Source organism: Macaca mulatta, chromosome 6 (assembly GCF_049350105.2).
Source record: "Macaca mulatta isolate MMU2019108-1 chromosome 6, T2T-MMU8v2.0, whole genome shotgun sequence".
Lineage (NCBI taxonomy): Eukaryota > Metazoa > Chordata > Mammalia > Primates > Cercopithecidae > Macaca > Macaca mulatta.
The window spans coordinates 33896737-33924547 of record NC_133411.1 but is presented as its reverse complement, the minus strand read 5'-3'; the positions used below and the strand labels follow the sequence as shown (position 1 = coordinate 33924547).

The 27811-nt window shown below is 44.0% G+C and overlaps 1 long non-coding RNA gene and 2 pseudogenes across 1 annotated transcript in view; all 3 read right to left on the bottom strand.

Moving 5' to 3' along the window:
- LOC144341389 (uncharacterized) overlaps positions 1–27811 on the bottom strand; it is a 65611-nt gene that overhangs the window by 24884 nt on the left and 12916 nt on the right. Inside the window, exons 2-3 of the long non-coding RNA XR_013418293.1 lie at positions 8982–9076; positions 8126–8229 (exon numbers count right to left, since the gene is read on the bottom strand). This is a non-coding gene — a long non-coding RNA (uncharacterized LOC144341389). The remainder of the gene's footprint in view (positions 1–8125; positions 8230–8981; positions 9077–27811) is intronic.
- On the bottom strand, positions 16305–16740 carry LOC144341225 (putative transmembrane protein 183BP pseudogene; annotated as a pseudogene).
- LOC700917 (transmembrane protein 183A pseudogene) lies at positions 16740–17553 on the bottom strand (annotated as a pseudogene).

Sequence of the window (27811 nt, the reverse complement as noted above, 5' to 3'; positions counted from 1 at the left end):
GTTCTCCATGGCTGGAGAAAAGAATCTCACCACTTCTGATACCCTATAATTCTTCCCCCTTACCCCGATCCCTGCTCACCAAGGACTTGAGGGATAAGCTTACGCCATGCAATGGGGTTCCCCTTTCCCCTCCACCTATAGAAAGTGGCAGTAGGTCCCACAGATTCAGTTCTTCTTTCAAGGTCAAGGACAGTGTAGGAAATGGTAACATCTTCCACTCCATTCAATTACCCTGGGGCCACCCACTGATGGTGGCCCTAAAGAGAAAAAAGAACTCCTGACTCACTTTTACAGGCTTGCTTTGAGTCCCACTTCCCCTTTACTCCTAGGAGGAAGAAGGACTTTATCATACTAGCAAATCTGAAGATTCTCTAAAGATATTCAATTATGCATCTATAGTCAGAGTAGACCCACAGTGTGAGGAAGACCAGGCTATGGCAACAGGGCTGCCCCTTAGGCAGAGTGGGGGTAGAAAAGTGAGGGTGGGAATAGGGGTGTTGGCTGAGGAGATGGAAGGGGAAGCAGAAGGCAGGGCAAATCTGGATGAGCATGAGATAGAGCCCAGTCAACAAAGCACAGTACCCATGAACGTGCAGCAATCTCCAATCCCAGCGCCAGCAGATCACTGGCCCCAGGGACTTAAGAAGCCTCAAGATGGCCTCACAGGAGTGCAAAGGAGATAAAAATAGTCTCTCTAGCACTTTGCCACCCAAGGGGTGATCCTCCAGCCAGCAGTGGCAGCATCACCCAAGCGTTTGTTAGACATGCAGAATCTCTCTTCCCACCACCTAACTTAACAAGACCTCGGCATGATTTGAATGCACATTAGAGTGCTCTGAACCAGCTTGAGAACAAGCACAACTCAGTATTAAAACACAGTAGATGGTTCAACTGAGGCTGCATCTAGGCTTTGGTGCACATAAGAATTGCCTGGAAAGATTCTGATTCAGGCAGAATCAGAATTTTCGGGTGCAGAATTTGGGTAGGGCACAGGAATCTACATTTTTAGCAAATGCACAGATGATTCTGATTCCAGAAGTTCCAACTGCTTTACTTCTGAACAGAGGACATGAAGTTGCCACTTATGTGTGTGCAGAATAATATTTTAAATTCTTAACTCATTGTTTCCATGTATGTGTCTCTTTTGCTCATTGCCCATTTCCAGTAGATAGGCCATTTTGTGCCCATTGCCATTTGGAAAGGGTGTAAGAAGACTGAGGCTAAGAAACAGAGACACAGACAGATAGACTTCTTCCTGACTGTGGCTCCCAAAAGTCTAAAGCCTTTGGTTGTACTTGTACAATGCAAACAAATGCCAGTAGACGGACAGACTATTAAGTGCGAGTCCCAGTGGATTAGGAACTCAGAATTCAGTTGCAGTAGAATATAAAGAAAGCAGAATATGGAGTGAAAATTGCACCAGCTACATGGGAAGGTTGGCAGGATTTTAGATCAAGAACATTCTAAAGAGTCCTCTGGTGGGGCCCCTGGTGGGGCACCTCTGGTACAGCAGACTCTCTCAGCACTACCTCCAACTTTTCTCCAGGGAATCCTGGGCTTTTCTTTCAAATGTCTGATTTTCCTTCTTCTTTCTTTGTGTATTTTCTCTATTCCTAAACATTGCCTTTAATGGCCCATCAGGAAACACCACCATGACCCTTTCAAACTAGAGGACCCCAACAACAGGGAAGGAAACAGCAATTCTTTTGATCCACTTTCTCCCGGGCCAGGGAAAACCCAGTATTTCAAAACACATTGCTTTTCCTACCGTTCCTGGAGACAGAAGGAACCATGTGAGTCCTTCCTGGGTGAGGCCAGCCTCATGTCTGACCTGTTCTCCAATCAGCAGAGAAAAGGACAATGTTTCCCTATTAAAACCAGATGAACTTTCACAGCTACTCCCCATATATTCTTATCAATGTCATTTATCACTGGAAGTTAGGGTGAAATAGGTATTAGCATTTGGCAGAAATGCCAGCTAATTGCAGCTAAGATCGTGTTGCAATTTCTACCCCTCTAAATTTCTCAACAGCAAAGTTCAGCTTTCCTAAAGCTTCAGGGTCTTCACGACCTGAAATGTCAACCCCGTAAAGACCAATTCCTATGAAAAAGCATTTGCTCTGTAATTGGTTATGGAAATGGAACCTTTAAGTGAGTTCCTGGAGTAACAATAGTCTGCTAGAGCAATGGCAACCCCATCCTCCTCTTTCTTGAAGTGAGCACCAGGACTGAAGTACAGACATACTCAGGATAAGAGTAAAGTAATTCCCACACATAATCTCCAGTCTCTGTTATTTCTGTACAGGAACTTTTCCTAGTCCATCCAAAACACAGCAGGGTCTGGACTTGGACCAGTGCCATATCTCCAGACCTGCCCTGAGCCTCCACGGCAGCCTGTTCCAGGACTCCCCTGGGAAGAGCAGTGGGAGGCTCTCTCTCCTCCAAACCCAGCAAGGTTTCTGTTCACACTTTTCCAGAGTCAAAGTGGATTAAGCTGTCTAAAAGTGGGTACAGTTAACAGAAGTGACTCAACTTACAAGCACTACCTCTGCCTGCCCCCACTTCCTCTTTCACCACCTCTGAGAGGCACCTGTGGGTGCCTCCTGCATTGACAAGCCTTCCCCTTTGGCTGTAGCATATGTATGCATGTATGACGCCACCGCTCTGTGGTGGGACGCCAACTGGAGAGGAGTCTGTTGATTCTAGAGCAGCTGACTTCTGTCGTGTCTCTCTCTAGAAATAGAGAGAAGCCACAGAGGGAAGAAGGTGGGAAATGGGGCCAGGTGCAGTGGCTCACACCTGTAGTCCCAGAACTTTGGGAGGCGGAGGCGGGAGGATCACTTGAGGTCAGGAGTTCGAGACAAGCCTGGCCAACATGGTGAAACTTCATCTCTACTAAAAATACAAAAATTGGTTGGGTGTGGCAGTGCGCGCCTATAATCCTAGCTATTTCTATTATTATAACTTCGTAATATTTAAGGAAATATTTAATGAAATGAGGCAGGAGAATTGCTTGAACCCAGGAGGCGGAGGTTGCAGTGAGCCAAGATCACGCCACTCCGCTCCAGCCTGGGTGACAGAGTGAGAGTCTGCCTCAAAAAAAGAAAAAAAAGAAAGTGTGAAATGGGAAAATGAGGGATGACCAGTAAGTCTGGATCCTGGTAGTTCATTTCCTGCTCCCCTACTTTCTGAAGCTTCGTGGCCCTTGGGTTCCATAAAGCATCACTGCGAGTCATCCCCCTATCTCATTTCTCCATCATAGCTACACTATTTCTTCACTTATAATGTCTGCTTCTCTCACAATCAGCCAGGGACCTTTTTAAATTCAGATTTGTAACAACAGCCCATGGTAGAATAGTTAGGCACAGAGAAAGTGATTCAAATGTCAGTTGAATAAATAAAAGAACAACTTGATTATCACACACTATCCTGAAAGAACATGTGTGTCATAACAAAAATTATTGGATATTATGTTTGGTGCTTTAACCACACACACACACACACACAAATATGAAACATCTTTTCTGCCATCCATGGGTTGACAGCTAAATAGAATACTCTTTTGTAAATAAGCATGACTATTTACACAAAACATATGGCAGCAGAATCAAAATATTGTATATTTATGAATGACTTATAAAACCCCACATAATGTTGTAGAGAATGGATTTAATAATAATTCTCCACAACAGTGGAGAGCACATTTTCTCTGTGGAATCTAGTAGGATTCATGACAAGAAAGAGGTGCTATCAAAAGAGCTTTCAAAACACTGCAAAGAGACCACCTGGAGATCAGGAAACACAGGGGACAGCCAGGTGCATACTGGGTAGGAACATGGGGCTGGTACAGCCTTGGAGGGTGCAAGAGAAGTGAGAAAGTCAGGGTTTTTAAGTTTGCTAGGGCCACTGTAACAAAGTACTGCAAACTGGGTGGCCTAAACCAGTGGTCCCCAATCTTTTTGGCACCAGGGACCAGTTTCATGGGAGACCATTTTTCCACGGACCTGGATCAGGAGCAGCAGAGAAGTGGGGGGACAGTTTCAGGATGATTCAAGCACATTACATTTATTGTGCACTTTATTTCTATTACTATAACATTGTAATATTTAATGAAATAATTATACAACTCACCATAATGTAGAATCCATGGAAGACCTGAGCTTGTTTTCTTGCAACTAGACAGTCCCATCTGGGGATGATGGGAGACAGTGACAGATCATCAGGCATTAGATTCTCATAAGGAGCACACAACCTAGATCACTCGCATGCACAGCTCACAATAGGGGTTGTGCTTTTATGAGAATCTAATGCCAGCTCTGATCTGACAGGAGGCGGAGCTCAGGCGGTAATGTTCGCCTGCCCACTGCTCACCTCACCTCCCGCAGTGCAGCCTAGTTCCTAACTGGTCTATGGTACTGTTCTATGACCCTGGGATTGAGGGCCCCTGGCCTAAACAAAAGGAACTTTTGTTTTGTTTTGTTTTTGAGATGGAGTTTCACTCTTATTGCCCAAGCTGGAGTGCAATGACGTGGTCTCAGCTCACTGCAACCTCCGCCTCAGCCTCCCAAGTAGCCGGGATTACAGGCACCTGCCACCATGCCAGGCTAATTTTTTTGTATTTTTAGTAGAAGGAGGTTTCACTATGTTGGCCAAGCCAGTCTTCAACTCCTGACCTCGGGTGATCCACCCACCTCAGCCTCCCAAAGGGCTGGGATTACAGGCATGAGCCACTGCGCCCAGCCCAGAACTTCTTGTTTCATAGCTCTGGAGGTTAGAAGTCCAAAATCTAAATATCAGGAGTGTTAGTTCCATCTAAGGGCTATGAGGGAAGGATCTGTCCAGGTCTCTCTCCTTGGCTTATAGATGGTCATCTTCATGTTCAGATGTCAGTCTCCCTGTGTACATGTCTGTCTCCAAATTTCCCCTTTTTATAAGGACACCAGGCATATGGGACAAAGGCCCACCCTAGTGACCTCATTTTGATCTGATTACCTTGCAAAGATTACATTCTGAGGTACCGGGGATTAGGACTTCAACATATTCATGTGGAGGGGAATACAATTCAAACTGTCATGCAGGTGCCCTGGAAGCACTACAGATGAGGATGTGTTCCTGGCTTAGTTCGAATTCTAGATCTCCAGTCAAAAGGTTTTTTTTTAATTACCCCATTACCACACTACCACCCCAGCCCCCAGATCTTCTCATCACACATGTTTTTTTCTTTTTTCTTTTTTTTCTTGAGACAGAGTTTCACTCTTGTTGCCCAAGCTGAAGTGCAATGGTGCAATCTCGGCTCACTGCAACCTCTGCCTCCCGGGTTCAAGTGATTCTCCTGCCTCAGATCCCAGGCAGCTGGGATTACAGGTGCACACCATCACGCCCAGCTAATATTGGCATTTTCAGTAGAAACTGGGTTTCTCCATGTTGCTCAGGCTGGTCTCGAACTCCTGATCTCAGGTGATCTGCCCACCTCAGCCTTCCAAAGTGCCGGGATGGGATTACAGGCATGAGCCACTATGCCTGGTCTCACACATGCTTTTTATGACTGCTAGAAAACAAGGGCTCTTTGGAGTCGCTCGTGCCTGTGGAATCTCCTGCAGGACTTTCAAAAGTGAGTTGTTAGGCTTGGCTCAGTGGCTATGCCTGTAATCCCAGCACTTTGGGAGGCCAAGGTGGGCAGGTTGCTTGAGCTCAGGAGTTTGAGACCAGTCTAGGCAACATGGCGAGACTCCCATCTCTACAAAATAAATAAATAAATAAAAGTGAGTTGTTGCCTCCCTAGCAGTCCTTCAACCTCTTGGTAGGGGCACTGACATTGTGATGCAGAGGTTAAAACTGCCAGACATGCAAATTCTCAGTTCAGTGTGCAGCCAGAGCACGGGCAGGTGACTCAGTCTTGGCTATCGGGACCTGATGTGGCTTCTGCTGGGAACCTTTGGCAAAGCACATCTCCATTAATAACTAAAAGATGCAGGAATGGGAACACCTCTCCCTCCCTGGCCTGGACATGGCCTGGTAAGGATGTAATGCTTGGGAGCTCCAAAGTGATTTTTTTTTTCTTTTTCCGGAGACACAGTCTCGCTCTGTCACCCAGGCTGGAGTGCAGTGGCGCGATCTCCACTCACTGCAACCTCCACCTCCCGGGTTCAAGCAATTCTCCTGCCTCAGCCTCCCGAGTAGCTGGGATTACAGGCAGCCACCACAGTGCCCAGCTAATTTTTGCATTTTTAGTAGAGGCAGGGTTTCACCATGTTGGCCAGGCTGGTCTCGAACCTCTGACATCAAGTGATCTGCCCACCTTGGTCCAAAGTGATTTTAAAACCATGAAAGGAGATGGCACCAAAACATTAGAACAGCGGAGCAGGAAAATGAAAACCTTTTTTCAACTTTGGTAGGCTGATATCCATATGCTAAGCCTTGGAACCTATCAATTTTACCTTATAGATTTGAGTTAAGGATCTTGAGATGAGATTATCCTGAATTATCTGGGTGGACCCTAAACATAATCACAAGTGTACTCATGAGAGGGAAGCAAAGGAGATTTGACAACAGAAGTAGGGGAGGAGATGATGGAAGCCAGAGGTTGGAGTGATTTGAGGAAGGAGTCACCAGCCAAGGAATGCAGAGAGCCTCCAGCAACTAAAAAATGCAAGAAAACAGATCTTCCCTAGAGCTCCCAGAAAAAAAACAGCCCTGCCAACTGACTTTAGTCCAGTGAAACTGATTTTAGACTCCGGCCTCCAGAACTATAAAAGAATAAAGTTGTGCTGTTTTAAGCCAAGTTTGTGGTAATTTGTCATAGTAGCAGTAGGAAATTAATACAACAACCTAAAACTGAACCAACCCAGGGAACATGCTTCCTCTTGATTTCTTGTAAAATGGCATCATTTGTTAAACTCCAAATTTTGTAAGCTACTTTTAGCAAGGCTTGGGACTACAAGTAAGTCCCAAGCATCCTAAAACATACTTTTAACATGACTGCTGGCAGTTTTAGTGGAGCTATTAGTCAGGATATTGGTTCAGCGGCTAACACAGGAAGAATTTTTTTTTTTTTTTTTTTTTTTTTTTTGAGATGGAGTCTCATTCTTGTCACCCAGGCTGGAGTGCAAAGGTTTGATTTCAGCTCATTACGACTTCCACCTCTCGGGTTCAAACGATTCTCCCACCTCAGCCTCCCGGGTAGCTGGAATTACAGGCACCCACCATCATGCCTGGCTACTTTTTGTAGAGACGGGGTTTCACCATGTTGGCCAGGCTGGTCTTGAACTCCTGACCTCAGGTGATCTTCCAGCCCTGGCCTCCCAAAGTGCTGGGATTACAGGTGTGAGCTGCCACGCCCAGCACCCCCCCCCCAGCCTTTTTTTTTTTTTAAAGGAGGACTGGTAGTGCAGCTCTGCTTTGAGAGTTTTGCTCAGAAGTAGTTTTCTTTATTTAGCATATTGGATACTTCTCACTTTCTTTTTTTAGTAGTGATAAAATAAGTAGCAATATTTTTATATAAGAGTATGTTTTATTGCGCTGCCATTCCTGGGGGTTGTCCTCATCCTCATGGTCCAAGATGACTTGCCACAAATACAACTGCAAGCTAGCCAGGAAAAGAGGGGGAGGCCCAAAGACAGGGCACACCCCAGAAAGCTGCAACACTTCCATTCACAGAGCGCTGGTCAGAACTTGGTCTCCGTCTACACCTACTTGTCAGGGAAGCTGGAAGTCTTTAGTTGAATGCGCACAATTAGAAACACAAAAATAAAAATAAAAGAGCATGTACATACTCTTTTATTTTTGAGATGAGACCATAAGTGGTCTCTGTTTCAGTTCTGTTTTAGAAATGATGACATGAGCATTTAAGTTAAAATCAAGAAGGCTTTAGCATCTCAGGACAAATGACCCTAATATTCAATCCTACTGATGAAACTTAACTCATTCCAGATCTCCCCTTGTCTACTGCCATGGTTTAAGAATTTGTGGGGGCCGAGGGTGGTGGTTCAAGCCTGTAATCACAGCACTTTGGGAGGCCTAGGTGAGTGGATTGCTTAAGCCCAGGAGTTCAAGACCAGCCTGGGCAACAGCCTGGGCAACATCCTTACTAAAAATACAAAAACTAGCTGGGTGTGGTGGCACGCACCTGTTGTCCCAGCTACTCGAGAGGCTGAGATGGGAGCATCACTTGAACCCAGAAGGTCGAGGCTGCAGTGAGTCGTGATCATGCCTGGGTGACAGAATGAGACCCTGTCTCAAAAAAAAAAAAAAAGAATTTGTGGGGAGGGTAGCAGCAGATTCTGCAATATGTAAGAAAGAAACAAATGGTGCCCTTCCCCATTACCTTCCCCTCATGCCCAGGGCACCTCTTTGAAATAATAGTGCTCTGGGAAGACACTGAAACAATGCATTGCTCAGAGGAAGCAAACCCATACTGCTTTGCAGATAGGCACAGTAATTCTTGGGGATTCCCAAGGCTGCTGAGTTTATTTCTCCTGTGAGTTATGCTGAAAACCCCCAACCCTTGGTAAATAACCTGAACCAGTCTTGTTGCTACATTGCTTGGTAGATTTCAGAGTCACTCACTGCAGGACAAGAGGCTGGAACATTCCACTCACTAAGTGAGAAGCCATTTTCAACTACACCCTGTAGTTCACGGTGTTATCTGGAGCCAGAGTGAATGCTGGTTGCCATGGCACTGCTTTAAATTGTGCCTGTGCTAACACATCTCATCACAATGTCACATGCTGCTCCCATACACTAGATAGATAGAGCCACATCTATCTCTTCCTCTTGTTCACCAATTGATGCCTGAGCTCTGCACTAGGAATCGAGATACATCAGCCAGAAAGCAAATCGTGTGGATGCCACACCTCCCTAGCATATTTATAAGGGGTTGAAAACACCTGAATTAGGCAACAAGCGATCTGAGTTCTACTCACAGTTCTCCACTCTGTGGCTTTGGACAAATTCCTTAAAATCTCTGACCCTTGGTTCCTCACCTGTACAATGAATGAGATGGAGTAGAATATCTCTGCAGTATCTTCCTGATGTAACGTCTCTGATTCCTGCACGCAGTTTTGAAGCAGCGGAAGCTCTGCAGAGAATCAACATCAAAGTGTGAGTAAGGCAATTCCTGTAAGCAGTTGCACGGCCCTGCCCTGCTGACTGTTTCTGAAATTCCCCTCCACCATCTCTGAGCTGTTAGGGATTTGTTTTGAGTTAATTTTCTGGCAAGATGCCACTTGCCAAAAGGTCCCTACTGGCGCACTAAGAGGACTGTTTTCAACTTGGAGTATTATTTGCCTTGGAAATGCTTTCTTCTCAAGCTAGTCACTGGTTCAGTGCTCACAATTTTGGTCACAAATATAGCTATACCTCTGAATAAAGTAAGTTCTGAAACTAGACACTTTGGGTTGCAGAGGTAGGAGAATCACTTGAGTTCAGCAGTTCAAAACCAGCCTTGGCAACATAGTGAGACCCATCTCTACTAAAAATACAAAAATTAGCCAGGTGTGGTAGCATGTGTCTGTAGTCCCAATTGCATCACTTGAGCCCAGGAGGCCAGAATGCAATGGCTGGGCAACAGAGCAACACCTTGTCTCAAAACTAAATAAATAAACTAGAAAAAGACATATATGTGAGTCTGGCTTTTGGACGTGTTTTATAGAGTAGTATCTCATGAGACCAAGGGACAAAGCAGTTCTGATACTCGTCTAACTAGCGTGCAGCTGGTCTCATTAGCTGGTCTCATTTCATACTTGCATTGTCCTGCCCCCTAGCACTCATCTGTTGTTTGTAAAAACTGGGCTCTTGCTGGGTGCGTTGGCTCATGCCTGTAATCCCAGCACTTTGGGAGCCTAAGGCAGGCAGATCACAAGGTCAGGAGTTCAAGACTAACCTGGCCAATATGGTGAAACCCCGTCTCTACTAAAAATACAAAAATTAGCCTGGTGTGGTGGTGCGTGCCTGTAGTCCCAGATACTCGGGAGGCTGAGGCAGAAGAATCATTTGAACCCAGGAGGCAGAGGTTGCAGTGAGCCGAGATTTCACCACTGCATTCCACCCTGGGCAACAGAGTGAGACTCCGTTTCAAAAAAAAAAAAAAAACTGGGCTCTCACTTTCAAATTCTCCTTTACAGCCTATCTCAATTATTTGTGAAAATCCTCACATGGGCTCTTATGTATAATCCACAAACAAAAATTTGGCCTGGGATGTAAGGGTAACAAGGGTAATAGAGCGTCTTGGCTCAAACCAGGGATATGCAACTCATAGGAAAAAAAAAAATCTAGGGCCTTGATAGCAATCGTCGTCTTTTTTATTTTTGAGACAGGGTCTCGCTCTGTCACCCAGGCTAGAGTGCAGTGGTGCGATCTCGGCTCACTACAGCCTCAACCTCCTGGACTCAAGCCATCCTCCCACCTCAGCCTCCCAAGTAGCTGGGACCACAGGCACATGCTATCATGCATGGTGAATTGTTGTTGTTGTTGTTGTTGTTGTTGTTTTGAGACAGAGTCTCGCTGTATTGCCCAGGCTGGAGTGCAGTGGCGCAATCTTGGCTCACTGCAACCTCCACCTCCTAGGTTCAAGTGATTCTTTTGTCTCGGCCTCCCTAGTAGCTGGGACTACAGGTGTGCACCACCAAGCCTGGCTAATTTTTGTATTTTTAGTAGAGACGGAGGGGTGGGGGTGGAGGGTTTGCCACATTGGCCAGGCTGGTCTTGAACTCCTGACCTCAGCCTCCCAAAGTGCTGGGATTACAGGCATAAGCCACTGTGCCCGACCCAGACTCTGTGCATTTTTTGCAGAGACAGGATCTCACTATATTGCCCAGGGTGGTCTTGAACTCCTGGGTTCAAGCGATCCTCCCGCCTCAGCCTCCCAAAGTGCTGGGATTAGAGGCGTGAGCGACTATGCCATGCCACAATCACCATCTTGATAACCAGGTTTGTCCACCTCAGTTTGCCTGATAGGGAGTGAGAGGAAAATCTAGACAGACTTCACAGAGAAGATGAAACATTGGCTGGCTCTCAAAGAATGAAGGCTGGATCCAGTGATGATGGCTTTGGGGGAAGACCTGATGAAGCAGATAGATGCCCATGCTTTGCCCCTGAACTGACTGACCTCCCCTTTCCAAACTTCAGTTGGAGCACTTGTACATTCATTCTATATTTTTCAGTCTTCTATCTTTTAAAATGTCCTAATCTTAGAATTAAGGCAAAAAGATAATTGTATGTCCTTTCACTGTCATGCTGGATCTTTGTCCGAACAGGTCCACCCAAGTGTTATTCATCTGGAGAATGTACCTTTGTTTGACTCGTTAATTATTATTATTAGGGTCCAGATTCTAGGAAGTTACCTGTTAACTTGTAGGTTTTTGTCTGTTAGAGATGCAAGTGATTCCTATTCTGTATAAAAGACAATCCTAAACATTATAGTTTATTCACCTGTAGGACATAAATTAGATTTCCCTTTAACCTAGCTAACTTATTTCAGCATGTCTTTTCTGCTATATAAACCTCTGTTCCATGAATTCTCCTTCACCCAGGTTTATTATCTCTCTGGTCCCTTCATTAAATGTGTTAGATTAGTATTTGACACATGCTCACTATATATTTGATGACAGCATGTTTTTAACTCTTAGAGGGAGACTCAGCCTAAAAAAAATAAAGAAAATTATCCTTTGGCATTCATTTAACAAATATTTATCGAACAACTTTTTTTTTTTCTTTTTTTTTTTTAAGATGGAGTCTCGTCCCGTCGCCCAGGCTGGAGTGCAGTGGCGCAATCTCGGCTCACTGCAACCTCTGCCTCCCAGGTCCCAGTTCAAGGAATTCTCCTGCCTCAGCCTCCCAAGTAGCTGGGATTACAGGTGCGTGCCACCACGCCCAGCTAATTTTTGTATTTTTAGTAGAGATGGGGTTTCGCCATGTTGGCCAGGATGGTCACGAACTCCTGACCTCAAATGATCCACCTGCCTTGGCCTCCCAAAGTGTTGGGATTACAGGTGTGGGCCACCGCACCCGTCCTATTGAACAACTATTATAGGCATCTTATTATAGGCATAGTCTAATACCATAGACTGGGTAGCTTATAAACAACAGAGATTTATTTCTAACAGTTCTGGTGATTGGGAAGTTCAAGATTACAACACTGGCATATTTGGTATCTAGTGATAGCCTACTTACTGTTTCACAGATGGCCTCACAAGGCAAAAGGGGCAAAGGAGCTCTCTAGAGCTCCTTTTATGAGGACACTTATTCTATTTTTGAAGGTACTACCCTCAAGACCTGATCAATTCCCAAAGACCCACATCTTCTAATATCATCACACTAGGGGTTAGGAGTTCAACATATAAATGTTGAGGGAAGCCTGGGCAACAATGGCAAAACCTCATCTCTACCAAAAAAAAAAAATATATATATATATATATATAAATAAAAATACATATATCTAGTGTATATATAGCACATATATAGTACATATATAGTGTGTATATATACATATATAGTACATATATAGTGTGTATATATACACACACACATGTGCGCGCACACACACACACACATACACACAAAAATCAGCCTAGCATGGTGGTGCCCAGTAGCTGCCAAGTCCCAGCTACTTGGGGGGCTAACCCTCAGGGATCACTTGAGCCCCAGGGGTCGAGGCTGGAGTGAGCCATATTCGCCCTACTGCAAAGGGTCTCAGTTTGTCACCCTGTCTCAAAAAAAAAAAAAAAAGGAAAATACAGGGGGAGATATTACAGAGAACAAAATACATGTGGTCTCTGCCCTCACACAGCAAACATTCTAAAGGAAGAAAGATTGCAAATACATCAATAAATTATAGACTATGATTAGGGCAATTAAGAAAAATACGTAAAGTGCTGTGACAGAGATTATTGGGGTAGGCAGTCACAGCAGGCCTCTCTGAGAAGGTGACATGAAGCTGAGACTTGAAAGTTACAGAAGCCAGCTCTGCAAAGAGGGAGCAGGGAAAGGTTCCAAGGAGAAGGAAGCAACAAGCACAGTGGCCCTGCAGTGGAGCCAGCTTCAGAGTGTCCTGGGAACTAGAAGGCCAGATGACAAGGGTGGGATCCATCAAAGGCAAGATGGCCTGAGATGTAGTCAAAGAGGTAGTGTGGAAATTAAACTTTTAATGTCAGGACTTGTCATTACTAAGAACTAAGGAAGGAAGAAGGGGGCTGATCGCCACCTAGAAACTGGGTGGCCTTCACATCTTAATTATTTTATTATACTATTTTATTTTTGATACAGGGTCTCACTCTGTCACCCAGGCTCGAGTGCAGTGGTTCGAACATGGCTCACTGCATCCTTGACCTCCTCCTGGACTCAGGTGATCCTCCCACCTCAGCCTCCTGGGTACCTGGGACTACAGACACACACCACCAAGTGTGACTAATTTTTTGCATTTTGTGTAGAGTTGGGATTTCACCATTTTACCCAGGCTGGTCTTGAACTCCTAGGCTCAAGCAATCTGCCCACCTTAGACTCCCAAAATGCTAGGATTACAGGTGTGAGCCACCATGCCTGACCACAACTTAGTTATTTTAATACATCAGATTATCGGCTTTCTTTTAGCTTTCTTAATGTTAATATCTTACATACCATGGTGCAGTACATTTTTCAAAAATAAAAGATTGATCCTGGTACAATACTATTAACTATTCTACTAAACTCAGATTCTTCCAATTTCTCCAGTTTTTCCACTATATTATTTTCTCTGTTCCAGGATACCACATTGCATCATTTGTCATATCTCTTTAGTCCCCTCTAATCTGTGACAGTTTCACAGTCTTCCCCTGTTTTTCTTGACCTTGGCACTCTCAAAGAGTGCCGGGTATTTTGTAGACTGTTTCTCAATTTGAATTTTTCTGATGTTTTCTCATGATTAGACTCAGGCTATGAATTTTAAGGACGAAACAACAGAGGTCATGTGACAAGCATTCTTTTACTTCTTTTTTTTTTCATTCTTGGCTGACCAAAAAAAAAAAGCCTGGCTGAGAACTGTCTTGTGACACTCAGGGGAGGAGAGATTTTGTAATATTCAGGTGAAGAAGGGGAAGGTTTTCATGAAACTGAGGTGGGGAGAAGGATTTCATGTTATTTCACAAAGAGGGAGAAACATGATTATAAGTGAGTAAGTTCAAAAGTCTGGCTTTGGGTCGGGTGTGGTGGCTCATGCTTGTAATCTCAGCACTTTGGGAGGCCAAGTCAGGTGGATCACCTGAGGTCAGGAGTTCAGGACCAGCCAGGGCAACGTGGCAAAACCTTGTCTCTATTAAAAATACAAAAAATCAGCCAGGAGTGATGGCACACACCTGTAATCCCAGCTACTCAGGAGGCTGAGACACGAGAATCACTTGAACCCGGGAGGTGGATGTTGCAGTGAGCTGAGATCATGCCATTGCACTCCAGCCTGGGTGACAGAGCGAGACTCCGTCTCAAAAACAAGTCTGGCTTCAGTCAAATACTCTGATAGCATGCATATCAAATAGGACACAGTGTCCAGCAAAATTTTTAAAAGCTGGGGTTTCGCTAAGGTTTGAACCCTTTCTCTCATGGGGAGTTTAAGTCGTGTGAAGCTCTATTGTGGGGTTGTTTCTGTTCATCAGTAGGTAAAGATAGTGTCGCACACAATTAGATTTGAAGTGATTCCAAGACTAGGGGAAGTTGGCAAAGGGTTTTAGACCAGAGACTGGTATTCCGAGCTGAAGAAACAGTATAGTGAAAGGCATGCAGGTGTGAGGGAGCACTTGGCATATTCAAGTAATTGGATTGCTTGAAGGGTAGGATGAGCAAGGGAAGCAGTGAGAGATAAGATTAGAAAAGAGTCAGGGGCCACAGCAGGAAGGGCCTTCTACACCATGTGAAGGTATTCGGGATCTTATAAATGATCCGGAAGTCAACAGTTCACTTCATTCTGAACCATGGTCCAAAGCCCAGCCCAATCCAATTACCTTGCAAGTTTAAGTCACACATTTCAAGCAAAGGTAAGGGGCAAGTTCACCATTTGCTCAGGCAACATTCCTTATCAGTTGGTCAAGACTGTTAGCTAACATGTTATGGAAAACAGCACCTTGTTACTATTGGATCGGCCATCACCAATATTTATTTTGCTTGTGCTACTGAAAGGAGTGGTTGTGTGTCTCAGACATCCTCATTCATTTCTTGTACTGACTGTGTGATTACATGTTCTCTTTTTCTCTAGATCTTTCTATCTTCTCCTTTATAGTTGCCTTGGCACCTTCCACTAATTATTAAATGTTGATTCAATCTCAAGCCCTTTTCTCACCCTATGCTCTTCCTCCCTATATGATTTTATCTAGCCTTGCGCTTCCCTTGCTACCCATGTCCTGAAAATTTGTTTGTTTGTTTATTTATTTTCTTGAGACAGAGTCTTGCTCTGTTGCCCAGGCTGGAGTACAGTGGCTCAATCTCGGCTCACCGCAACTTGCGCCTCCCAGGTTCAAGCAATTATCCTGCCTCGGCATCCTGAGTAGTTGGGATTGCAGGTGCCTGCCACCACACCCAGCTAATTTTTGTACATTTAGTAGAGACAGGGTTTTGCCATGTTGGCCAGGCTAGTTTCAAACTCCTGACCTCAGGTGATCTGCTTGCGTCGGTCTCCCAAAGTGCTGAGATTACAGGCATGAGCCACCGTGCCTGGCCAACGTCCTGAAAATTTAAAAATCTGTTCCACCTGAATTGCCACCTAAAGCTCTAGGCTGTACTTTTAACTGGTTCCTGGCTTCTGACCCTTCTGTAACACATGAACCTCAAGCTCAGCATGTTCAAAACAAAACTTTGAGGGGTCAGGCACGGTGGCTCACGCCTGTAATCTCAGCACTTTGGGAGGCCAAGGCAGGCGTATCACAAGTTCAGGAGATTGAGACCATCCTGGCTAACACAATGAAACCCCATCTCCACCAAAAATACAAAAAACTAGCTGGGCGAGGTGGCGGGCGCCTGTAGTCCCAGCTACTCGGGAGGCTGAGGCAAGAGAATGGCATAAACCCGGGAGCGGAGCTTGCAGTGAACCGAGATCCCGTCACTGCACTCCAGCCTGGGCGACAGAGCAAGAATCCGTCTCAAAAAATAAATAAATAAATATGTTTACAAATCATAGTAATTGTTTTTCCTCTTGATTCAACATTTCTCCCTCCCCTAACAGGAGCCCTAGAGCCTGAAGAGCATGTACATTACTAACCAAATATACAATCCAGCCGCCCTGTCCAAACAGGAATCTGATTACTAATGGACGAGAATCGGGGCTGCCCTCAAGGGATGGGAAGCAGTAACTATGATCTCAGGGAGAATGGGTACTGAGGGTGCCACCAGTCAGAGTCAAAAGCTGTGCACTGGGTTCAGGATGACTTGTGCACCCTGTTCACTGTGCAGTTTCCGACCACCACAGACAGGGGAATCTTGGAACACCAGTCTCACTCGATGATGCCACATGTCCGTGCTCACATTGATAGTAAACAGAGTGAATATCATTCCCATGACAATGGGAATAAAGATGAAATTGAGGTTGGTGACCTGCAGTAGGCAGCAGTCCTGGTATGGATTAGTATGAACATCTTGGTACTGAACGGGAGGCTGCAATCCTCCTGTACACTTGCTCTTTAACCTAGGGGACTGTTTTTTTAACTTGAAGTTGAATTTCCACATTGGTTCCTGTCTTTTCCCAACAATCTTTCTGCACCAGAAAAGTAAGTATTTGGAATTCTTTAATGTGCTTTAAAGCACATTAAAGCACCAGAAAGTGCCAGAAAGTACCAGAAATTCTTTAAAGCACCAGAAAGCTGGGGGTGCTTTCTGGAATGGCTGGATTCTTGGAGATTGGAGCAGCAAATGGCTCATACATATATGGTACAGAGATCGGATCACACAAGCCCGGAGACAGCGCAGCTTCTCCATTGACTCTGGTCTCAGACGCAAAGGCAGGGAAGCATCCAGTGTGTAGTGCCTTCGGTACAACCTGATCCAAAAGGCAGCAGTGCAAATGACAGTCCAAGCATTCTTACAAATCAGAGAAAATTTCACAAGGTCCTCAAGACTGATATAGGAAGCCAGCAACAGCGAAATATCCATGGGATACTCCTCTCCTCCAGCCCGCTCCAGTTCTTCTTTGTGCCTCTTGCTTTTCTTTTTTCTGGAGACAGTTCTCTCACGGATGCTTTCCTCCTGGGCGTCCATCTCATCACTGCTGTCGATGATGTCACAGGGCTCACCGGCCCCAGAAAGAGCTTCCTCTGCAGGAACCTGAGAGGCTTCCAAGCCACAAAGAGATTTTACTTCCTGCTGAACAGCGTTGGCTACGGCTTTCTTGACTCGTCCAGACCTCACGACCGGCGGATCCGGGTTGGCGTAATCCGTCTCGGTCACTCGGCCGAAGCAGGCGTCGTGGGCCTGGAACTTGGGTGGCTTTCCTCTGTTGGGCATGGCGACCGTACCGGGGCGTGGCCTGCCTAGCGGGCGGGGCCCGGGGTCCTGTCTCCCGCGTGAGAGCCGGCCCCGGAAGCCGCACGCCAGCTCCGCGGCCATCCCACACCGGAGGCCGCTAACTCGCCTACGCCTGGCTATTTTTTGTATTTTTTGTAGAGACGGGGTTTCGCCATGGCCTCAAACTCCTGAGCTTAAATCCTCCCGCCTCAGGCTCCGATGAGCCACTATGCCCGGCCAAATTTGTCGATTTTTATACCCATGTTTTCCCCTTTTCCCCATATACTTGATGTCACATCTTCATCTCTCATCTGAACTATTATTTCATCATAGGACTTACCACTCTCTGTAGTGATTTATTCGGATTACATCTGTGTTGAGGAATAGGCACGGGATGCTCTGTGGCGCTAGTTCTTACCTATATATGTATGAAACCTGGGCAAGCCCCATAGTTTATCTTTCATTCTAAGAGGTAAAAAATATTCCGATCACGGCAGGACGTGGTGGTTCACTCCTGTAATCTCAGCACTTTGGGAGGCCGGGGCAGGCAAATCACTTAAGGCCAGGAGTTCAAGACCAGCCTGGCCAAGATGGTGAAACCCCGTCTTTACTAAAAATACAAAAATTAGCTGGGCATGGGGGCTCGCACCTGTAATCCCAGCTACTCAGGAGGCTAGTGCAGGAGAATCACTCGAGCCTGGGAGGCGGAGGTTGCAGTAAGCCGAGATCAGCCATTGCACTCCAGGCTGGGCAACAAGAGCAAAACTCTGTTTCAAAACAAAAAAAAAAAGAAAAGAAAGAAAATATTCTGATTGCTTTCAGCCACATGAAAAACTAATGTTAGAAATTAATATGTCTGATGCAGTACAATAATCGGAACTCTTGACTTTATGTCAACTTAAAGCACCTTCCTTTCCTCAGTGTGGCCTGCTCAAGGCAGAAGCTTGCAGTCAAGAAGAGGGTGGTTGTCTGCTTCTCTTTTTCCTCTGGGAGCCTCTCCTCCACGGCCTGCACTTTCTGGGACTTCTAACCCTTCAGGCTTGGAGTTTCTCTGAACATGTTAAATGATTTGAGCTGATGCTTCTCTCCTGGTTACTCCAATGGGCTGGCCAGGAAGCTCTCTGACTGTTCCTCTTCACTTGGAGGTGGGGGATGGCCTCTGCTTTGGTTGGTCACTCATCACCACTGGCAACCTTAGCATGGGGTGGCCATCTCCACACGGACTCTCTCTCTGTTGTGTCCCATCACACTCTCAGGCAGTCCTCTTGGGCAAGATCTCTTTTTCTCTTTTTTAAAAACAGGGTCTTGCTATGTTGCCTAAGCTGGAGTGCAGTGGCTATTCATAGGCGCAATCATAGCTCGCTGTGGCCTCCAACTCCTGGGCTCAAGCAGTCCTCCTGCCTCAGCCTCCCAAGTAGCTGGGACTGTAGTCACACCCCACAGTGCCAGGCAAAATCTCTTTATAAATGATGCCAGGTCAGAATTCATACATCATGTTTCACCTCTGGTCCCAGAAAATAAGCACCTTAGACCCACTGCTTGGGGAGCGCAGCTGCTTCTAAGGCAGCCTCGAAACCTTTTTTTTTCAATGACAAATTTATTGAGATATAATGCACATATCATAAAATTCAGCACTGAAGCACATTTCCATGGGTGTTAACATATTCACAAGGTTGCATAACCATCCCCTCTTTCTAATTTCAAATATTTTCATCACTCCAAAAAGAAACCCCTGACGCATTAGCAATCATTCTGCATTCCCTCCTTCTTCTAACCTCTGGAAACCACCAATCTACTTCCTGTTTCTATGAATTTTTTATTCTGGACGTTTCATATAAATGGAACTGTACAAGATGTAGTCTTTTGTGTCTGCCTTCTTTAACTTAGCATTATGTTTTCAAGGTTCATCCATGTTGTAGCATGAATCAGATCACCATTTCTTTTTATGACTGAAAATATTCCATGGTTTGGAGATACCACATTTTGTTTATTTATGTTTGTTTATTGATGGACATTTGGGTTGTTTCCATTTGTTGGTTATTATGAATAATGCTACTATGAGCATTCATGTGCAAGTTTTTGTATGGACATATGTTTTCATTTTTCTTGGGCATATACATAGGAGCACAATTGCCTGGTCATATGGTGACTCTATGTTTAAATTTTTGAGGAACTGCCAAACTGTTTTCCAAAATGGCTGCACCATTTTACAATCCCATCGCAATGTATGAGGGTTTCTAATTTCTCCATATCCTGGCCAGTGCTTCCTGTTTTGTTTTCTTTGTTATTTTACACATCTAGCAGACATGAAGTAGTATTTCACTGAGGCTTTGATTTGCATTTTCCCAAACTACCAGATGATGTTGAGCAGCTGTTCATGTACTTATTAGTCCCTTGTATATCTTCTTTAGAGAAAGTCTATTCAAATCCTTTGCCCATTGTTTTTCAAATTCTATTTTTGTTCAGGGGGTAAATGTCCAGGTTTGACACATTAGTAAATTGTGTGTCACTGAGGTTTGGTGTACAAATGATCCCATCACCCAGGTAGTGGGCATAGGTAGTTTTTCAACCCTCACCCTTCTTCCATCCTCCCTCCTTTAGTAGCCCCCAGTGTCAGTGGACAAGGCAGCTCCTGCCTATGAGCCCAGCATTTGGAAGGCCAGGGAAGGAGGATTGCTTTTGCCCAAGAATTTGAGAACAGCCAGGGCAACATAGTGAGACTCTGTCTCTACAAAAAAAAAAAAAAAGTTGTCTTTTTAAAAAATTTATCCAGGTATGGTGGCACATGCCTGTAATCTTAGCTACTCAGGAGGCTAAGTTGGGAGGATCACTTGATCCCTGGAGGTTAAGGCTGCAGTGAGCTGTGATTGTGCCACTGCATTCCAACCTGGGTGACAGAGTGAGATCTTGTCTCAAAATTAATTAATTCTCACTCTGTACCCAGTGTTATTATCCCTTCTTATGTCCTTGTGTACTCAGTATTTAGCGCCCACTTATAAGTTAGAACATGTGGTGTTTGGTTTTCTGTTCCTGCATTAATTCACTTAGGATAATGGCCTCCACCTGCATCCATGTTACTGCAAAGGACGTGATTTCATTCTTTTTTATGGTTGCATAGTATTCCATGGTGTATATGTACCACATTTTCTTTATCTAGTTCACCGTTCATTGGCACCTAGGTTGATGCATTGTCTTTGCTATGGTGAAAGTGCTGTGATAAACATACGAGCGCACATGTCTTTTTGGTAGAATGACTTACTTTCCTTTGGGTATATACCCAGTAATAGGATTGCTGGGTTGAATGGTAGTCCTCTTTTAAGTTGAGAAATCGCCAAACCCTTTTCCATGGGGACTGAACTAATTTACATTCCCACCAACAGTGTATAAACATTCCCTTTTCTGTGCAACCTCAGCAACATCTGTCATTTTTTGACTTTTTTTTTTTTTTTTTTTTTGAGACGAGTCTCACTCTGTCACCCAGGCTGGAGTGCAGTGACGTGATCTTGGCTCACTGCAAGCTACGCCTCCTGGGTTCATGCCATTCTCCTGCCTCAGCCTCCGGAGTAGCTGGAACTACAGGCACCCACCACCACGCCCAGCTAATTTTTGTATTTTTAGTAGAGACAGGGTTTCACTGTGTTAGCCAGATGGTCTCGTTCTCCTGACCTCATGATTCGCCCACCTCGGCCTCCCAAAGTGCTGGGATTACAGGCATGAGCCACTGTGCCTGGCCCATTTTTTGACTTTTTAATAGCCAACCAGAGTGACATGAGATGGTATCTAATTGTGGTTTCGATTTGTATTTCTTTAATGATTAGTGATGGTGAGCATTTTTTCATGTATTTGTTGGCTGCATGTATATCATCTTTTTTTTTTTTATACTTTATGTTCTAGGGTACATGTGTACAACGTGCAGGTTTGTTACATATGTATACATGTACCATGTTGGTGTGCTACACCCATTAACTCATTATTTACATTAGGTATTTCTCCTAATGCTATTCCTCCCCTCTCCCCCCACCCGACAGCAGGCCCCAGTGTATGATGTTCCCCTTCCTGTGTCCAAGTGTTCTCATTGTTCAATTGCCACCTATGAGTGAGAACATGCGGTGTTTGGTTTTCTGTTCTTGCAACAGTTTGCTGAGAATTATGATTTCCAGCTGCATCCATGTCCCTACAAAGGACATGAACTCACCCTTTTTTAATGGCTGCATAGTATTCCATGGTGTATATGTGCCACATTTTCTTAATCCAGTCTGTCATTGCTGGACATTTGGGTTGGTTCCAAATCTTTGCTATTGTGAATAGTACCACAATAAACATACGTGTGCATGTGTCTTTATAGCAGCATGATTTATAATCCTTTGGGTATATACCCAGTAATGGAATGGCTGGACCAAATGGTATTTCTAGTTCTAGATCCTTGAGGAATCGCCACACTGTCTTCCACAATGGTTGAACTAGTTTACAGTTCCACCAACAGTGTAAAAGTGTTCCTATTTCTCCACATCCTCTCCATCACCTGTTGTTTCCTGACTTTTTAATGATTGCCATTCTAACTGGTATGAGATGGTATCTCATTGTGGTTTTGATTTGCATTTCTCTGATGGTTACTGATGACAAGCATTTTTTCATGTGTCTGTTAGCTGCATAAATGTCTTCTTTTTAGAAGTGTCTGTTCATATCCTTTGCCCACTTTTTGGTGGGGTTGTCTGTTTTTTTCTTGTAAATTTGTTTGAGTTCTTTGTAGGTTCTGGATATTAGCCCTTTGTCAGATGAGTAGATTGCAAAAATTTTCTCCCATTCTGTAGGTTGCCTGTTCACTCTGAGGGTAGTTTCTTTTGCTGTGCAGAAACTCTTTAGTTTAATTAGATCCCATTTGTCAATTTTGGCTTTTGTTGCCATTGCTTTTGGTGTTTTACACATGAAGTCCTGGCCCATGCCTATATTCTGAATGGTATTACCTAGGTTTTCTTCTAGGGTTTTTATGGTTTTAGGTCTAACATTTAAGTCTCTAATCCATCTTGAATTAATTTTTGTGTAAGGCGTAAGGAAAGGATCCAGTTTCAGCTTTCTACTTATGGCTAGCCAGTTTTCCCAGCACCATTTATTAAATAGGGAATCCTTTCCCCATTTCTTGTCTTTGTCAGGTTTGTCAAAGATCAGATGGTTGTAGATGTGGGGTATTATTTCTGAGGGGTCTGTTCTGTTCCATTGGTCTATATCTCTGTTTTGGTACCAGTATCATGTTGTTTTGGTTACTGTAGCCTTGTAGTATAGTTTGAAGTCAGGTAGCGTGATGCCTCCAGCTTTGTTCTTTTGGCTTAGGATTGTCTTGGCAATGTGGGCTCTGTTTTGGTTCCACATGAACTTTAAAGTAGTTTTTTCCAATTCTGTGAAGAAAGTCACTGGTAGCTTAATGGGGATGGCATTGAATCTATTACCTTGGGCAGTATGGCCATTTTTACGATATTGATTCTTCCTATCCATGAGCATGGTATGTTCTTCCATTTGTTTGTGTCCTCTTTTATTTCATTAAGCAGTGGTTTGTAGTTCTCCTTGAAGAGGTCCTTCACATCCCTTGTAAGCTGGATTCCTAGGTATTTTATTCTCTTTGAAGCAATTGTGAATGGGAGTTCACTCATGATTTGGCTCTCTGTTTGTCTATTATTGATGTATAGGAATGCTTGTGATTTTTGCACATTGATTTTGTATCCTGAGATTTTGCTGAAGTTGCTTATCAACTTAAGGAGATTTTGGGCTGAGACAATGAGGTTTTCAAAATATACAATCATGTCATCTGCAAACAGGGACAATTTGGCTTCTTCTTTTCCTAATTGCATACCCTTTATTTCTTTCTCTTGCCTGATTGCCCTGGCCATAATTGCCAACACTATGTTGAATAGCAGTGGTGAGAGAGGGCATCCCTGTCTTGTGCCAGTTTTCAAGGGGAATGCTTCCAGTTTTTGCCCATTCAGTATGATATTGGCTGTGGGTTTGTCATAAATAGCTCTTATTATTTTGAGATACGTTCCATCAATACCGAATTTATTGAGAGTTTTTAGCATGAAGGGCTGTTGAATTTTGTCAAAGGCCTTTTCTGCATCTACTGAGATAATCATGTGGTGTTTGTCTTTGGTTCTGTTTATATGATGGATTATGTTTATTGATTTGCATATGTTGAACCAGCATTGCATCCCAGGGATGAAGCCCACTTGATCGTGGTGGATAAGCTTTTTGATGTACTGCTGGATTTGGTTTGCCAGTATTTTACTGAGGATTTTTGCATCGATGTTCATCAGGGATATTGGTCTAAAATTCTCTTTTTCTGTTGCGTCTCTGCCAAGCTTTGGTATCAGGATGATGCTGGCCTCATAAAATAAGTTAGGGAGGATTCCCTCTTTTTCTATTGATTAGAATAGTTTCAGAAGGAATGGTACCAGCTCCTCCTTGTACCTCTGGTAGAATTCGGCTGTGAATTCGTCTGGTCCCGGACTTTTTTTGGTTGGTAGGCTATTAATTATGGCCTCAATTTCAGAGCCTGTTATTGGTCTATTCAGGGATTCAACTTCTTCCTGGTTTAGTCTTTGAAGAGTGTATGTGTCCAGGAATTTATCCATTTCGTCTAGGTTTTCTAGTTTATTTGCATAGAGGTGTTTATAGTATTCTCGGATGGTAGTTTGTATTTCTGTAGGATCAGTGGTGATATCCCCTTTATCATTTTTTATTGTGTCTATTTGATTCTTGTCTCTTTTCTTCTTTATTAGTCTTGCTAGTGGTCCATCAATTTTGTTGATCTTTTCAAAAAACCAGCTCCTGGATTCATTGATTTTTTTTGAAGGGATTTTTGTGTCTCTATCTCCTTCAGTTCTGTGCTGATCTTAGTTATTTCTTACCTTCTGCTAGCTTTTGAATGTGTTTGCTCTTGCTTCTCTAGTTCTTTTAATTGTGATGTTAGGTTGTCAATTTTAGATCTTTCCTGCTTTCTCTTGTGAGCTTTTAGTGCTATAAATTTCCCTCTACACACTGCTTTAAAGTGTCCCAGAGATTCTGGTTTTGTATCTTTTTTCTCATTGGTTTCAAAGAACGTCTTTACCTCTGCCTTCATTTCATCATGTAGCCAGTTGTCATGAGGAGCAGGTTGTTCAGTTTCCATGTAGTTGAGCAGTTTTGATTCATTTTCTTAATCCTGAGTTCTAGTTTGATTGCACTGTGGTCTGAGAGACAGTTTGTTATAATTTCTGTTCTTGTACATTTGCTGAGGAGTGCTTTACTTCCAATTATGTGGTCAATTTTGGAATAAGTGCGATGTGGTGCTGAGAAGAATGTATATTCTGTTGATTTGGGGTGGAGAGTTCTGTAGATGTCTATTAGGTCTGCTTGGTGTAGAGTTGAGTTCAATTCCTGGATATCCTTGTTAACTTTCTGTCTCATTGATCTGTCTAATGTTGACAGTGGGGTGTTAAAGTCTCCCATTATTATTGTGTGGGGGTCTATGTCTCTTTGTAAGTCTCTAAGTATTTGCTTTATGAATCTGGGTGCTCCTGTATCAGGTGCATATATATTTAGAATAGTTAGCTCTTCTTGTTGAATTGATCTCTTTACCATTATGTAATGGCCTTCTTTGTCTCTTGATCTTTGTTGGTTTAAAGTCTGTTTTATCAGAGACTAGGATTACAACCCCTGCCTTTTTTTGTTTTGCATTTGCTTGGTAGATCTTCCTCCATCCCTTTGTTTTGAGCCTATGTGTGTCTCTGCATGTGAGATGGGTCTCCTGAATACAGCAAACAGATGGGTCTTAACTCTTTATCCAATTTGCCAGTCTGTGTCTTTTAATGGGAGCATTTAGTCCATTTACATTTACAGTTAATATTGTTATGTGTGAATTTGATTCTGTCATTATGATATTAGCTGGTTATTTTGCTCGTTAGTTGATGCAGTTTCTTCCTAGCATCGATGGTCTTTACATTTTGGCATGCTTTTGCAGTGGCTGGTTCCAGTTTTTCCTTTCCATGTTTAGTGCTTCCTTCAGGGTCTCTTGTAAGGCAGGCCTGGTGGTGACAAAATCTCTCAGCATTTGCTTGTCTGTAAGGATTTTATTTCTCCTTCACTTATGAAGCTTAGTTTGGCTGGATATGAAATTCTGGTTTGAAAATTCTTTTCTTTAAGAATGTTGAATATTGGCCCCCACTCTCTTGTGGCTTGTAGAGTTTCTGCCGAGAGATCTGCTGTTAGTCTGATGGGCTTCCCTTTGTGGGTAACCCGACCTTTTTCTCTGGCTGCCCTTAACATTTTTTCCTTCATTTCAACTTTGGTGAATCTGACAATTATGTGTCTTGGAGTTGCTCTTCTCGAGGAGTATCTTTGTGGCATTCTCTGTATTTCCTGAATTTGAATGTTGGCCTGCCTTGCTAGGTTGGGGAAGTTCTCCTGGATAATATCCTGCAGAGTGTTTTCCAACTTGGTTCCATTCTCCCCATCATTTTCAGGTACACCAATCAGACGTAGATTTGGTCTTTTTACATAGTCCCATATTTCTTGGAGGCTTTGTTCATTTCTTTTTACTCTTTTTTCTCTAAACTTCTCTTCTCACTTCATTTCATTCATTTGATCTTCAATCACTGATACCCTTTCTTCCAGTTAATTGAGTCAGTTCCTGAAGCATGTGCATTTGTCACATAGTTCTAGTGTCATGGTTTTCAGCTCTATCAGGTCATTTAAGGACTTCTCTACATTGGTTATTCTAGTTAGCCATTCGTCAAATCTTTTTTCAAGGTTTTTAGCTTCTTCGTGATGGTTTTGAACTTCCTCCTTTAGCTCGGAGAAGTTTGATCATCTGAAGCCTTCTTCTCTCAACTCATCAAAGTCTTTCTCCCTCTAGCTTTGTTCTGTTGCTGGTGAGGAACTGCGTTCCTTTGGAGAGGGAGAGGCACTCTGATTTTTAGAATTTTCAGCTTTTCTGCACTGCTTTTTCCCCATCTTTGTGGTTTTATCTACCTTTGATCTTTGATGATGGTGATGTACAGATGGAGTTTTGGTGTGGATGTCCTTTCTATTTGTTAGTTTTCCTTCTAACAGTCAGGACCCTCAGCTGCAGGTCTGTTGGAGTTTGCTCAAGGTCCACTCCAGACCCTGTTTGCCTGGGTATCAGCAGTGGAGGCTGCAGAAGAGTGAATTTTGCTGAACAGCAAATGTTGCTGCCTGATTGTTCCTCTGGAAGCTTCATCTCAGAGGGATACCCGGCCGTGTGAGGTGTGAGGTGTCAGTCTGCCCCAGTGGGGGTTGTCTCCCAGTTAGGCTACTCAGGGTCAGGGACCCACTTGAGCAGGCAGTCTGTCCATTCTCAGATCTCAAACTCCATTCTGGGCAAACCACTACTCTCTTCAAAGCTGTCAGACAGGGACATTTGAATCTGCAGAGGTTTCTGCTGCCTTTTGTTTAGCTATGCCCTGTCCCCAGAGGTGAAGTTTACAGAGGCAGGCAGGCCTCCTTGAGCTGCGGTGGGCTCCACCCAGTTCGAGCTTCCTGGCCGCTTTGTTTACCTACTCAAGCCTCAGCAATGGCAGGCGCCCTTCCCCCAGCCTCGCTGCTGCCTTGCAGTTAGATCTCAGAAGGCTGTGCTAGCAATGAGGGAGGCTCTGTGGGTGTGGGACTCTCTGAGCCAGGTGTGGGATATAATCTCCTGGTGTGGTGTTTGCTAAGACCCTTGGTAAAGCACAGTATTAGGGTGGGAGTGACCCGATTTTCCAGGTGTTGTGTGTCATGGTTTTCCTTGGCTAGGAAAGGGAATTCCCTTCCTCCTTGCACTTCCTGGGTGAAGTGATGCCATGCCCTGCTTCGGCTCTCGCTTGGTGTGCTGTACCCCCTGTCCTGCACCCACTTGCTGACACACCCCAGTGAGATGAACCCGGTACCTCAGTTGGAAATGCAGAAATCACCCGTCTTCTGTGTCACTCACGCCGGGAGCTGGAGGCTGGAGCTGTTACTATTCGACCATCTTGGAACCACCGTCCATGTATATCATCTTTTGAGAAGTGTCTGTTCATGTCCTTTGACCATTTTTTAATGAGGTTGTGTGTTTTTTGCTTGTTGAATTAAGTTCCTTATAGATTCTGGATATCAGACCTTTGTTGGATGCATAGTTTGCAAATATTTTCTCCCATTCTGTAGGTAGGCTGTTTAGTCTGTTTATAGTTTTTTGGTTTGTTTGTTTTTTGTTTGTTTGTTTTTGCTATGCAGAAATTCTTTATTTTAATTAGGTTCCACTTGTCAATTTTTTTGTTGCAATTGCTTTTGAGTACTTCATTATAAACTCTTTGCCGAGGCCAATGTCCAGAATAGTGTTTCCTAGGTTTTCTTC